Below are 13,607 nucleotides of genomic sequence, written 5' to 3'. Positions count from 1 at the left end.
TTCATCAATAACATAGCATCAATACATAATTTACAACTTTTTATCAAATTAACAAAAAACCCTATAGGGTCTGTGAATCTTTAAAGACTGGCTCTGCACTTCCATTGTCAGCATAACCACCCAGAAATACCATTAGCATCACCCGACAAATCAGAAAACTTCATCTCCAAAGCAAGGCCCTGGACTGTAACCACTCCTTAACAATCTAGGCCGTGATGATGAGGTGTCACTCTTTGGATTAGGCCCAGGAAAAGAGGTAGATGACAATCAGATGAACAGAGCAGACTAGGACAGTGAGTGAAGCAATTTAAGGATGTGCCGAAAGCAATTTGAGAAGCTCCGTGGCAGCATCATTAGGGACAAGGAAGAAACTACCATTGCTTCAAGAACTGATGTGCGATGTGTGTGTCTTGAGCGAAAAAGTGGATTATCTTGCCCCAAAGAAAATACTGACAGCGATGTCCAGGGATAGCCAAGCCTCCACCCTTTAGCTGCCACCCAGTCTTCTGCCCTCACTTCTCATCCACACTTCTCTGAAAGGTCATCTCCATTTGTCGTTCACGTTTTCCTTTCCCCTTTCCTTTCCTAGCGTCCACTTCCACCTGAGTGCTATCATTACAATGAAAATGAAGTATTTTTCTGGGTCACCACTAAGCTCTTAACTGCTTCTCTGCCTTCTCTGTCTTCTGCTGCATTTCACACCCATGACGAAGCGTTTCTTTTTGAAACTCTTTCTTTACCCTTCTCCATTTCCATCTTTCTACCCACCCTGTAGATGTTGGTGACTTAATATACTTACTAGTACTTTGGTGAGAAGAGTAGCAAACTTGAAATAAGAAGATATACCCAAGTCTCAATCATAGTTGAACATATTTCTGCCTCTTTGTCCCTTACCTATAAATTGATCATCACTATAATAATATTATCTCATCCCCTACAGAGTTGCTGTAAGATTTAAACAAGAACATACATAGAAAATGCTTTGTAAATTGCCATACAGATGCTGTTCCATAAAATTATAATCCCTTTGATGGTAAGAACTATGTCTTTATTTCTGAATTTCAACATCTCATCTCCTTGCTACAGTAGTAGGCAAGTAGCATGTGTTTATTTACAAAAGGGACAAAAGGATGAAAGAAGGCAGTCAAAAAAAAAAAAGCCTGTTTATGCCCCTGGAAAATTTCTGAATATTCATATTTTATTAAACTACTACAATTACAGTTTTCTGAATATTAAGACTACTTGTCTTTCTACAGAGTCAAAGGGCAATAAAAATACAAAAGAGCTGCATCTTATTTTGGGCTGAGGTTGAAAGACCTGGGCAGCAGGGTGGTGGGAAGGAGTCTCCTTCAACAGGAAGCTCGCTCAGCCTGAGGGCTGCTTTCTCCTCCTGTGAGAACTGAACTAGAAAACTCAGTGTGCAGTTTAACTAGCAAGCTGACACAAAGATGTTTTAGAAAGAGTATTTTTAAAACAGAGACCAATCATTTTGGAAAATTTGGCCTACAAATAAAAGATGAATATTAAAATCACTCAGCATGTGAACATTTAGAGATAGTCATTTTTAAGGTTTTGATGATCATCCACCAGTGTTGTTTTTTAAAATGTAAAAATAAATGCAGGCACACTTTGACATCATAATATATAAACTATTTTGCTTATAATATATAAACTATTAGTCTCAATATGATTAAGCATTCTTTGATGAAATGATTTTTAATGATGCTTCAGTCAATTAAAGGAATAATAATCTTAATTGCTAAGATTTACTGAACACTTGCTGTGAGCCAGAGCTACGTATACTTAAAATACTTACTTAATCTTCACAATAACTCTGCAAGGTTATTTTAACATAGGAAGCCGAGACTTAGAAAATTTAAATAACTTTGTCATTGTCACACCCATTGGGATGTAACTTGAACCCAGATTTGTAACACTGCAAATACTAAACCATAGACACTGTGCTCTACTGGCTCATATATGGAGATAACAGTTTATTTAAACAAATTTTGTGTTCTAGGACATTTAGGTGCTTGCTAGTTTGATGATATTAAAAAACTGTGATTAACCTATTTGTGGGGAAATTTATATATACAAGAAAATTATCTCTTTAAGCTAAATTGCTAGAAATAAAAGCATTCAGTCGAAAGAAGTATGCAATTTTAAAACGACTTTTTTATGCTTATTGCCAAATTGCCCTGTAGAGATACTGTAATAATTTACATACCTAGTTTCTTTAAACCACCTCAACACTGATATTGTTTCTTCTTCAATCGTTGGTATAAAGATTTCAAGCCATTGCCGGGTGCAGTAGTGCATGTCTGTAATCCGGAGGCTGAGACAGGAAGATAGAGTTCAAAGCCAGCCTCAGCAAGGGTGAGGGGCTAAGCAACTCAGTGAGACCCTGTCTCTTATTAAAATACAAAATAGGGCTGGGGATGTGGCTGAATGGTTGAGTCCCCTGAGTTCAATCCCCCATGCCCAGAAAAGTGGCATAGTCATGTAGCTCATAATGACATTTGTGTCAATGACAGATGGCATGAACTACAATGGTCCATAGATCGTAATGGAGTTAATAAATTCCTATGGTCTAGTGAAATCATGGCCATCCTACACTGTAGCACAATGCATAACTCAACACCTGTGGTGATGCTGGTGTAAGCAAACATATTATGTTGCTGGTCATATAAAGTGTAGCTCTTATCATTATGTCCAGTACATAATACTTATTTATGACAGTTAGCAACTATGTTGTTGGCTTATATATTTACTATAATGTTCTTTTTATTGTTGTTTTAGACTACTACTTATTAAAATCTAGTTTACTATAAAATAGTAGGCTGTATTATACCACCAGCAGCATTATATATCTTATGTTTACTGTCTCTTTATTTTTTATTTTATTCTTATTTTTAAAATAAACATAAGATAATTTATATTTATTTATTGGACACAATGAGATATTTCAATACAAGTGTACAGTGTGTATTGATCAAAGTGGGGTGATGAAAATTTCCTTCTCCTTAATATTTCTTTTTAAAAATTTTTTAAATTTGTTCTTCTTAGTTATATATGACAGTAAATATATTCTGACATATTACATATACATGGAGCATAACTTCCAATTTTTATGGTTATATATGACGTGGAGTGGTGGTTGGAAAATGGAATAAAATGTTCTACACCATCAAATATTACAGGTTCTTACCTGCAACTTCTCTTTTTTTATTTGGAGTTATACTGATTGTGTATTCATATATGAACACAGAAACGTTATGTCTGATTCATTCTACTGTCTTTCCCATTCCCATTACCTCTCTATTCCCCCATTCCCCCTGTCCAATCTGGTGAACTTCCCTTTCCCTCTGCCCCTGCCTCCCCCTTATGGCCTATTGTGAGTCAGCATCACCTATCTGAGAGAACCTTTGGTTTGGGGGATTGGCTTATTTCACTTAGCATGAGAGTCTCCAGTTTCATCCATCTACCAGCAAATGCGATAATTTCATTCTACTTTATAGCTGAGTAATATTCCATTGTATATATATGTCCAACATTTTCTTTATCCATTCATCTGTTGAAGGGATAATAGCTTAGCTATTATGAATTGAGATGCCATAAATATTGATATGGCTGCATCAGTATAGTATGCTGGTTTTAAGTCCTTTGGGTTTATACCTAAGAGTGGGATAACTGGGTCAAATGATGGTTCCATTTCAAGTTTTCTGAGTAATCTCCATACTGCTTTCCAGAGTGGTTGCACCAATTTGTAGTCCCACAGCAATGTATGAGCATACCTTTTCCCCCACGCTCTCACCAACATTTATTGATATTGCCATTCTGACTGGAGTGAGATGAAATCTCAGTGTAATTTTAATTTGTATTTCTCTAATGGCTAGTGATGTTGAACATTTTTTCATATATTTCTTGATTTTCTTGACTGATGGTATTTCTTCTTCTGTGAAGTATCCATTTATTGACTGAATTATTTGGGTTTCTTTCTTTCTTTCTTTCTTTCTTTTTTTTTTTTTTTTTGGTGTTGAAGATGCAGGTGGGAAATATTTTCTCCCATCCTCTAGTTCTAGAAGTTTTCTGGTGGATATTTTTGGGTATTCTAGATATAGAATCATTTCATCAGCAAATAGGGATAGTTTGAGTTCTTATCTTCCTATTTGTATCTCTTTAATTTCTCTCTTCTGTCTAATTGCTCTGGCTAGAATTTTCAGGACTGTATTGAAAGAGGGCATTCCTTTCTTGTTCCAGTTTTTATAGGGAATGCTTTCATTTTTTCTCCATTTAGAATGATGTTGGCCTTGGGTTTAGCATATATAAAGCTTTTACAATGTTAAGGTATGTTCCTACTATCCCTAGTTTTTCTAGTGTTTTGAACATGAGGGGTGCTATATTTTGTCAAATGCTTTTTTTTAATATCTATTGAGATAATCATGTGATTCTTGTTTTGAAGTCTATTGATGGGATGAATTATGTTGATTGATTCCTGTATGTTGAAACAACTTTGCATCTCTGGGACAAACTCCACTTAATCATGGGGCACTGTTTTTAAAATATGTTTTTCTATGCAATTTGCCAGTATTTTGTTAGGAAATTTTGCATCTATGTGCATCAGGGATATTGATCTGAATTTTTCTTTCCTTTATGTGTCATAGTCTGGTTTTGGTATCAAGGTGATACTAGCTTCATACAATGAATTTGGAAGGGTTTCCTCTTTTTCTATTTCATGGAATAATTTGAGGAGGATTGGTGTTAGTTCTTCTTTGAAGGTCTGGTAGACGTTGGCTGAGAATTTGTCTCGTCCTGGGTTTTCTTTGCTGGTAGACTTTTGATGGTGTCTTCAATTTCATTGCTTGAAATTGATCTGTTTAAATTTTCTATGTCCTCCTGATTCAATTTGGGTAGGTCATATGTCCAGAAATTTGTTGATGTCTTCAAGATTTTCTGTTTTATTAGTGTATAAATTTTCCAAATAGTTTCTGATTATTGTCTATATTTCAGTAGTATACATTGTGGTATTTCCTTTTTCATTATAAATTTTAGTAATTTGAGTTTTCTCTTTCTCTTTGTTAGCTTGGCTAACAGTTTATCAATTTTATTAATTTTTTTAAATAACAAATTTTTGTTTTATCATTTAAATTTTTTTGTTTCAATTTTATTGATTTCAGCTCTGATTTTAATTATTTCCTGTCTTCTGCTTTTGGTGTTGATTTGTTCTTCTTTTTCTAGGACTTTGAAATGTAATGTTAGGTCATTCATTTGTTGACTTTTTCTTCTTTGAAGGAATAAACTCCATGCAGTGAATTTTACTCTTACTACTGCCTTCATAATGTCCTAGAGATTTTGATATGTTATATCTGTGTTCTCATTTACCTCTAAGAATTGTTTAATTTCCTCTTTGATGTCTTCTGCAATCCATTGTTCATTCAGTAGCATATTATTTAGTCTCCAGGTGTCAGAGTAGCTTCTATTTTTCATTTTATCATTGATTTCTTTTTTTCATTCCATTATGGTCTGATAGAATGCAAGGTATAATCTATTTTTTTTTTTTTTGTATTTGCTAAGAGTTGCTTTGTGGCCTAAGATACGGTCTATTTTAGAGAAGAATCTGAATGCTGCAGATAAGAAAGTGTATTAGTCATTGGTGGATGAAATATTCTATATATGTCTGTTAAGTCTAAATCATTAGTTGTATTTTTTTAGTTCTATAGCTTTTTTATTTAGTTTTTGTTTGGAGATCAATTCATTGGTGAGACAGGTGTGTTAAAGTCACCCAGGATTATTGTGTTGTGGTCTATTTGACTCTTGAAATTGAGAAGGGCTTGTTTGATATATGTAGATGCTCCATTGTTTGGGGCATAAATATTTATGATTGTTATGTCTTGTAGGTATAATTCCTTTAAGCAGTATGAAATGTCCTTCTTTGTCCCTTCTGATTAATTTTGGCTTGAAGTCCACTTTATCTCATATGAGGATAGAAACCCCTGCTTGTTTATAATGTCCATGTGAATGATATGTTACTACCCATCCTTTTACCTTCAATCTATGGATGGCTTTGCCTATGTGGTGAGTCTCTTGGAAAAAGCATATTTTTGGATCTTGTTTTTTAATCCAATCTGCCAGTCTGTGTTTTTTGATTGATGAGTTTAGACCATTTACATTCAATGTTATTATTGATATATGATTTTTAAAATATCTTTATTTTGTTTATTTTTATGTGGTGCTGAGGAATACAACCCCGTGTCTCACATGTGCAGGGCAAGCACTTTGCCACTGAGCCACAACGTCAGTCCTTGAGATATGATTTTTATTTCCTGTAGTTTTTATTTATTTCTGGTTTTTAATTTGAATTAGTTTCTCCTTTGATTGCCTATTCTTCTAGTGTAGTTCCACCCTTTGCTTGTTTTCACTTTTATTTTTCATTTCTTCCTCATGAAATATCTTCACTGTATGCCAATTGGTCTGGAGATTCTAAATCAATGCACCTCCAGTGGCCAGAAATTGCTGGTCCATGCTGGAAGACTGCACTCCATGATCCCCCTGGGTTCTATTCATGTGGTGAAGGAGCCAATTCTTAGTCCACTATGTCACCATGGACCTTAAGTTTCCTGGTCTTGGGTTCAGTCTCCAAACTCAGTCTCTCCTGCCCCTGCCTTTCAAATTCCTGGTTGGACGGCGTCTCTCCCAGCAGGTCCTGCAAGCAGCCAGATTTGCGGGGGAGGGAGAGTCAGGTGGTTTCCTCAACCAGATGTCCCCTGTGTAAACCTCTGTCCACATTTAATTTTCTCCTGGCCACTTAAGCACACTCTGTGTCATGCAGTGTGTGTTTGCCAGGCCTGTATTTCATACCAGACTCAGGTGTGCCAGGAATTGGCTCCCTCACCTGGTGGTCCCTCTGCTGCAACTGCAAAATGGTTCCTTCTAGGAGACATGCAGTTCCCCCACCCCAACCCCATGAGGATATTGTGCAGCATGCCTTTCAGTTGAGTTGGGCAGTGTCTTTGATCGCTAAACTTGCTTTACCCAAACATGCCTCAGTTCTCCTAAAAATGCAAGTGCCTTTAATTCCCTTATCCCTCCTCTGTGCTCACAAAGGGACCAATCTGGCTTGTGCCTCTGACCATAGCAGCGACTGTGGTGCTGGACATTTCTTCCTTATTTCTTCTCCTGAGTCCCTGATCTAATTTGAGTATCCAGTATTAAAGTCCAATCCCCTCCATCCCCCCATTTTCTTCATTCACTCACCTTGCTGAGAAGCTGTCTGTTTTCTTGGTTTCACACCACAGAGCAGCCAGGAAAGTGACCTGCTCTATTCCACCATCTTGAAAACCTCTCCTAATCATTTTTTTAAATACTTTTTTAGTTGTAGATGGACAGAATATCTTCACTTTATTTATTTATTTATTTATTTTTATGTGGTGCTGAGGATCGGACCCAGGGTCCCACACTTGCTAGGCAAGCACTCCACTGCTGAGCCACAACCCCAGCCCCTAATCATTTTTTTTTTTTTTTTTTTATGTTCAGAAATGTTGAGCTCCTCTCTTCTGGTTCTTCATGAAACATAAAATAAGTTACTGTGAATGGTAGCCACTTGTTGTGCTGTATAACACTAGAACTTATTCCTTCTATGTAACTGTGTTTTAGTACCTACTATCCAATCTCCCTTGATGCTCCTTCCCCATTCTTTTCCTAGCTTCTATTGTTTACTATTCTTTTCTATTTGGTGATTAACTTTTTTAGCTCTCACATTTGAGAAAGAACATGCAGTATTTGTCTTCCTGGCTTTTTTTTTTTTTTTAACATAATGTTTTCTAGTTTTACTCATTTTGCCTCAGATGACAGGGTTTCACTCTTTTAATGGCTGAACAATATTCCATAGTGTATATATACAACATTTTCCTTATCCATTCATCATTGATGAATACCTGATTCCACATATTAGTTCAAGGCCAGCCACAGCAACTTAGCAAAATCTTGCATCAAAATAAGGAAATAAAAAGGTCTAGGGAAGTAGCTCAATGGTAGAGTGCCCCTGGGTTTAATCTCTAGTACTGGGGGGAAACAGAAACAACAACAACAACAACAACACACACACACACAAACATACAGTAAAGTATAGTAAGATAATGGACTGGGAATCTCAGGACATGAATTTTAGTCCTGGCTCCTTAATCACTGGGCAAAATTTTTTGTATAATTTGTTGTATAATTATAACATATTTCTATAATATAGGGGTTTTTAAACTGCTACAGGCATTCTAAGAACATTTTATTCAACTTTCACTTTTAAAAGATATATACATGAGCGCTCTCTCTCTCTCTCTCTCTCTATATATATATATATATATATATATATATACAGATACAGATTAAGTTCTAGTGTTGTGCAGCACAGATTTAAAATTAAGATGTTAAATCCCAAATTTTAATATATATGTAACCACTCATATACTATTGTATCAATCTCTATTTTCGTGTGTAATCCTTGGAATAAAGCATTCCATGTGTATATTTGCCCCTATAATGGCTATGTAAGAATAATACAATTCTAGATAGATATATAATATATATATTTTTTGTACTGGAGATTGAACCCTAGGGTGTTTTACCACTGAGCTACAACCCAGCCCTTCTTATTTTATTTATTATTTTGATACAGTATCTCACTGAGTTGCTGAGGCTGGCCTTGAACTTGAGATCCTCTAGCCTCAGCTTCCCAAGTCACTGGGATTAAAGGAATGTGCAATGCGTGCCTGGCTAAAAGGTATATGTATATATGTATATACATATATATGCATATATATAAAATATTACTATTAAAAATTTCAATTTTCCAGGTGCAGTGGTGCACACTCATAATTCTGGTGAATTGAGGGACTGAGACTGGAGGATTGCAAATTCAAGGCCAGCCTGAGCAACATAGTGAGATTCTGTCTCAAAACAAAACAAAAAGGGCTGGGGGTATAACTCTGAGGTAGAGGTTCCCTGGGTTTTCTGATTTTGTGATAAAGTTGTTACACATTTTGGCTTTTTTGTGTATAACTTTATAAACACACACACACACGTATGCATTTTAGATGAAGTAGAAAAATTACCTCTGAAACTAGAAATGGATTGCCAGTTAAAAGCAGAATATTTAAAAAGCAAATGTGAAGATGGAAATTATAATATCGATTAGGCTTGCATTTTAGGATAGACACTGTATTGATCCAACTAAGAAAAAAATGAGTCTTACTATAAAGTACTCAATGCATCTTCAAATTTTTATCGACCAAACTGGCAGTGATATGCAAAATGAAAGCAATATACAGAAAATTCTGCTCAAAGTCATCACGATACAAGTTTATATTTGTTTGGCATTTCAGGGTCCAGTGAATAACAGCTACAGATTAAAGTGTTGGTAAAGAAATGAAAACAAATGCAATGTTTTTTTTTAATGATTATTTACCATAAAGACCGCTGTTGTGGTAATAAAAATATTTAAATTTTCAATGTGATTGTTTTGCAAGATACTTCTATGTTCTATGACAAGATAGAACACCATTTTGAAATAAAATGTTGTAAATATAAAAATAAGGACTCCAGAGTTCTTCATCAATATTTTGCAGCTCTTTCCATCAAGAAATGAAGTCTATTTTCCATCCTTTGACTATGATTGTGCCTTGTGACTTGCTTTGACTAAAAGAATGTTGCTGAAGTTATACTGTGCCTTGGAGCTCACGCCTTTCCTTCTTGGAAAGTCCTGACCCCATGTAAAGAAGCCAACTACTCACTGATAAGAAACCATGCAGAAAGAATGGCTTAACTAACATCCAGTCACTAGACATATTAGTGAGCTGTTTTTTTTGTTTGTTTGTTTGTTTTTAAGGAAAGGGAAGGAGTTTAGTGAAGTTTTAGAAGAGGGGAGTGAGACGCATAGAGAGTCACTAGCTTAATCTCTGTATGGATGACAATCTAAAGACTTCAGGAAACCCCAAGAAGCCAGGGGAGAGCTTGTAGAAAGGTCTTTAGAAGGGTGTTAGCCCTGTGGGCCACAGCCAGGTGCCTGGGACCGCTGTTGGTAGGCAGGGCTAGAAAATTCTGTCTACATGTGGGTAGTGATGGTGGTGGGGGAGAGGTAGGAGGAGATTTGAATAACTAAAGAAGAGTTTTTATTTAGGAAACTCAGGAGAAGACAACTTCCTCAGGTAGTTTGGCAAATATCCTCCAAGGAGAATAGAAACATTGGATTCTGGGCGGGAGGCAGGAATGCTTTATAGACAAAATAATTATACTAAAAAATCTTTCAAGAAGAATTTCCTATCTTCCAATCATTTGTATGTCTTTTATTGTCATATATTAATGTTTTCAACAAAAATGATTGGCCTGTCAGTTGTGATGAATGAGGAAAATAAGGAATAAATGATGTGAGGATATTCCTTTCTCCAAGTTTATAAATACAAGAGGAAAGTTTCAAACTCTTTGATGTTCATAGCAAAGGCATTGTTTGCTTTATTTCATATTTGCAGAAAAGTTGAGTCTGTGAGTTCTATTTGAAACGATCTCAATTGTAAAAGCCATTGCACATAGGAACTTTCCATTACATAGAACTCAATTTTGACCATACATGGGGCATATTATAGTGCAAACATGAATTAAGTATTTATTTCAAGTCACTTTATTGATACTAAAAGGTTGGTGATCTGCTGGTTTGGTGTTTAGTGAACTGAATGATGATTTGGGGGTTCTCGAAAAACATTGACTGGGCTGGGGTTGTAGCTTAGTATTAGAGTATTTGCCTAGCATGTGAGAGGCACTGGGTTTGATTCTCAGTACCATAGATAAATAAATAAAATTAAAAAAAAAAATAAAGGTCCATTGATAACTAAAAAATTTTTTTTAAAAAAACATGACCTGTTGTTCTCAATATATACAATTCTAACAGATTTGAAAAGAGTTCACAGGAAACAATATGCAATACTCAACTAATTCTGGATGACAGTCACAAAATTTAGTGGCATAAAACAACAAATATTTATTTCTTGTTTACTCATTTCTTTGTCAGTTGGAGTTCAGCTACTTCATGCTCTGCCTAAGGTTTGGGCTTGCGTCTCCTCTCCATGAATATTCCTGGGCTTGGTCCAAGGGGTACTGGCTATCCTGCACATACTTTTCTCAAGGCAATGAAGAGAGCAAAAGGGTAAGCCAAACTATACCAGGACAGTTCTTAACTTTGCTCATGTCAGGTCTATTAGCATCTTACTGACTAAAGCAAGTCACATGGCCACATCCAACATCAAGATGATATGGAGGGCTGGGGTTATAGCTCAGCGGTAGGGCAGTTGCCTAGCACCCGTGAGGCACTGGGTTGAATTGTCAGCACCATAAAAAAATAAATAAATAAGATAAAGGTATTGTGTCCATCTAAAACTAAAAAAATATTTTTAAAAAATATGGTATGGAAGCATATTCTTCCCATGGAAAGGGGAAGAGTTAGTATTTCTTTAGCAACAATGTAATCTACTAGAAGATGCTTGTATATTGCTTTCATTCCTTAAAAAAATTAAAAATTTAAATTTCTTAAAACTTCATATTGCTTAAGTTTATAACCAATTGCAAACTATAGAAAACTCAAGATAAGAGTAGTTTTAAAAATGTAGCATTTTATCTCATGCCTATAAATGAAGTTCACAGGAAAGAAATCTAAAGTAGCAATGGTATCTTCATAATCTTCAAGAACCCAGTGTTTTCATTTAGTTCTGATCTTATTTCCAAGCCACTCCTGATCCAAGATAGCTAGTCAAATTCTAGCAATCAGGTTCACATTTCAGACAGTAATGGAATGAAGAAAGTTACTTTCTTCTCCTCAGAGTTTCACACAATTCTTTTGTTTACATCTTTACTTAGTCAGCTTTTCATCCCTATAACAAATACCTGGAATAAAAAAAAGAAAACATGGAGCTGGGGTTGTGGCTCAGCTTAGAGTGCTGGCCTCCCACGTTCGAGGGTTGAATTGTCAGCACCACATAAAAATAAATAAATAAAATAAAGGTATTGTGTCCAACTACAACTAAAAAATAAGAGAGAGAGAGAGAGAGAGAGAGAGAGAGAGAGAGAGAGAGAGAAACACCTTTATTTTTATTTTGGCTTATTGTTTCTGAGTTCCAGTCCATAATTGATTGGCCCTGTCGCTTTTGACCTGTGGTGGGGCAGCCCATCATGGCAGGGGGCACAAGGTAGAGCAAAACTTTTCACCTCATTGCAAGAAGTGAAAGAGAGAAGAGGAAAGAGACCAGTGCCCCACAATCTCCTTTGAGCGCACACCCTCAATGACCTAAAACCTCCCACTAGGTCCCATCTCTTAAAGATTTCTAGCACCTTCCAATAGCGCAAGTTGAGGAAAAGGCCTCTGAGGGACATTCTGGATCCATACTATAGAGCATATTATTGACCAGAAATTACTCACATAACTATTTTAGCAATGGAAGATGGAAGTTTATACTTTATTCTTGGAACTCTCAAAGTGTTCATGTTTCCTAAGAAAAATATTCAGTTTTCCAATGTTAATATTCTACTGGGGAAGAACTGTTGGTGTAGAGTCGGTAGTCTTTGTCAAAATTCTGAAGAAACTGTTTGCATTCTCAGCACAACTTAGGCTTCAAATTAATTATTTACTTTCTTCCTCTGTTCCATTCTTATAATAAAAATATAACTGGTAGATTGGAGGTATATGTAGCTCAGTGGTAGAACAGTTGCTTAGCACATGTGAGGCCCTTAGTTCAACCTCCAACACCTTGGAAAACAAACCAAAATACCTATAATTTTGAGCTGGGCACAGTGGCACATGCCTATAATTCTAGCTACACCGGAAGCTGAGGCAGGAGGATCTCTAGTTTGAAGAAAGTCTGGGTGATTTATCAAGACCCTGTCTCAAAATAAGGATTTTAAAAGAGAGCTGGGGATGTAGCTCAATGGTAGAGTACTTATCTACCATGCACGAGGTCTTGGGTTCTATCTTCAGTACTACAAACACACATACACAAATGATTGGTAACAGATAAAGACACCACAGATATCATCTCTTAAAGTCCTGAATTATGTTTAGGCATAGCTGACAAGCTGCCAAAGAGAAAAAAGGAGAGTGAATGAATTTTCTAATGTGTATGTCTATTCCCAACAGAGTTTCTTGCTTCTCCTGTCTTCCAGCTTGAACCTGAAGTGGATTCTAAGGAGAAACACACTATATCTTTGCCACTGTAACATGTTAACTCCAGGAGTCCATGAGTTATTGAGAAATTTCAGAGAAGACATTTCCTGTCTAAGGTTTGAATCAGCCCATGGATCATCATTTTTTTTTTTTTTCATAATCATTCACCTGTAATCAGGGTTATTCAAGATCTGTTCTCAGTATACCTCTTCTAGTCCTATCTCTCACTACTCTCTTTTCATGTCTAAAATTCATAACATGTTATAAAAATGTGAATTAGTAAATGTAACTTTCTTAAACAAAGTTGATTGATTACCTGTGCTACCTAACTGTATCTTACTTTTTTCCTATGCTTGAGCCATGTCAATAAAGAGTGACCCCCATCAGATCTTATCTATTCATTTAAGACTTA

General features: G+C 35.9%; 1 long non-coding RNA gene across 1 annotated transcript in view; it reads left to right on the top strand.

Moving 5' to 3' along the window:
• LOC131423862 (uncharacterized) overlaps positions 1 to 13,607 on the top strand; it is a 52,973-nt gene that overhangs the window by 37,548 nt on the left and 1,818 nt on the right. The window contains exons 5-6 of the long non-coding RNA XR_009225960.1: positions 11,054 to 11,188; positions 13,195 to 13,311. This is a non-coding gene — a long non-coding RNA (uncharacterized LOC131423862). The remainder of the gene's footprint in view (positions 1 to 11,053; positions 11,189 to 13,194; positions 13,312 to 13,607) is intronic.

Source organism: Marmota monax, unplaced genomic scaffold (genome assembly GCF_021218885.2).
Source record: "Marmota monax isolate L192 unplaced genomic scaffold, Marmota_monax_Labrador192_F-V1.1 WCK01_AAM20220418_F8-fsc00012, whole genome shotgun sequence".
Classification (NCBI taxonomy): Eukaryota; Metazoa; Chordata; class Mammalia; order Rodentia; family Sciuridae; genus Marmota; species Marmota monax.
This window is presented reverse-complemented; position numbering and strand designations above follow the sequence as displayed.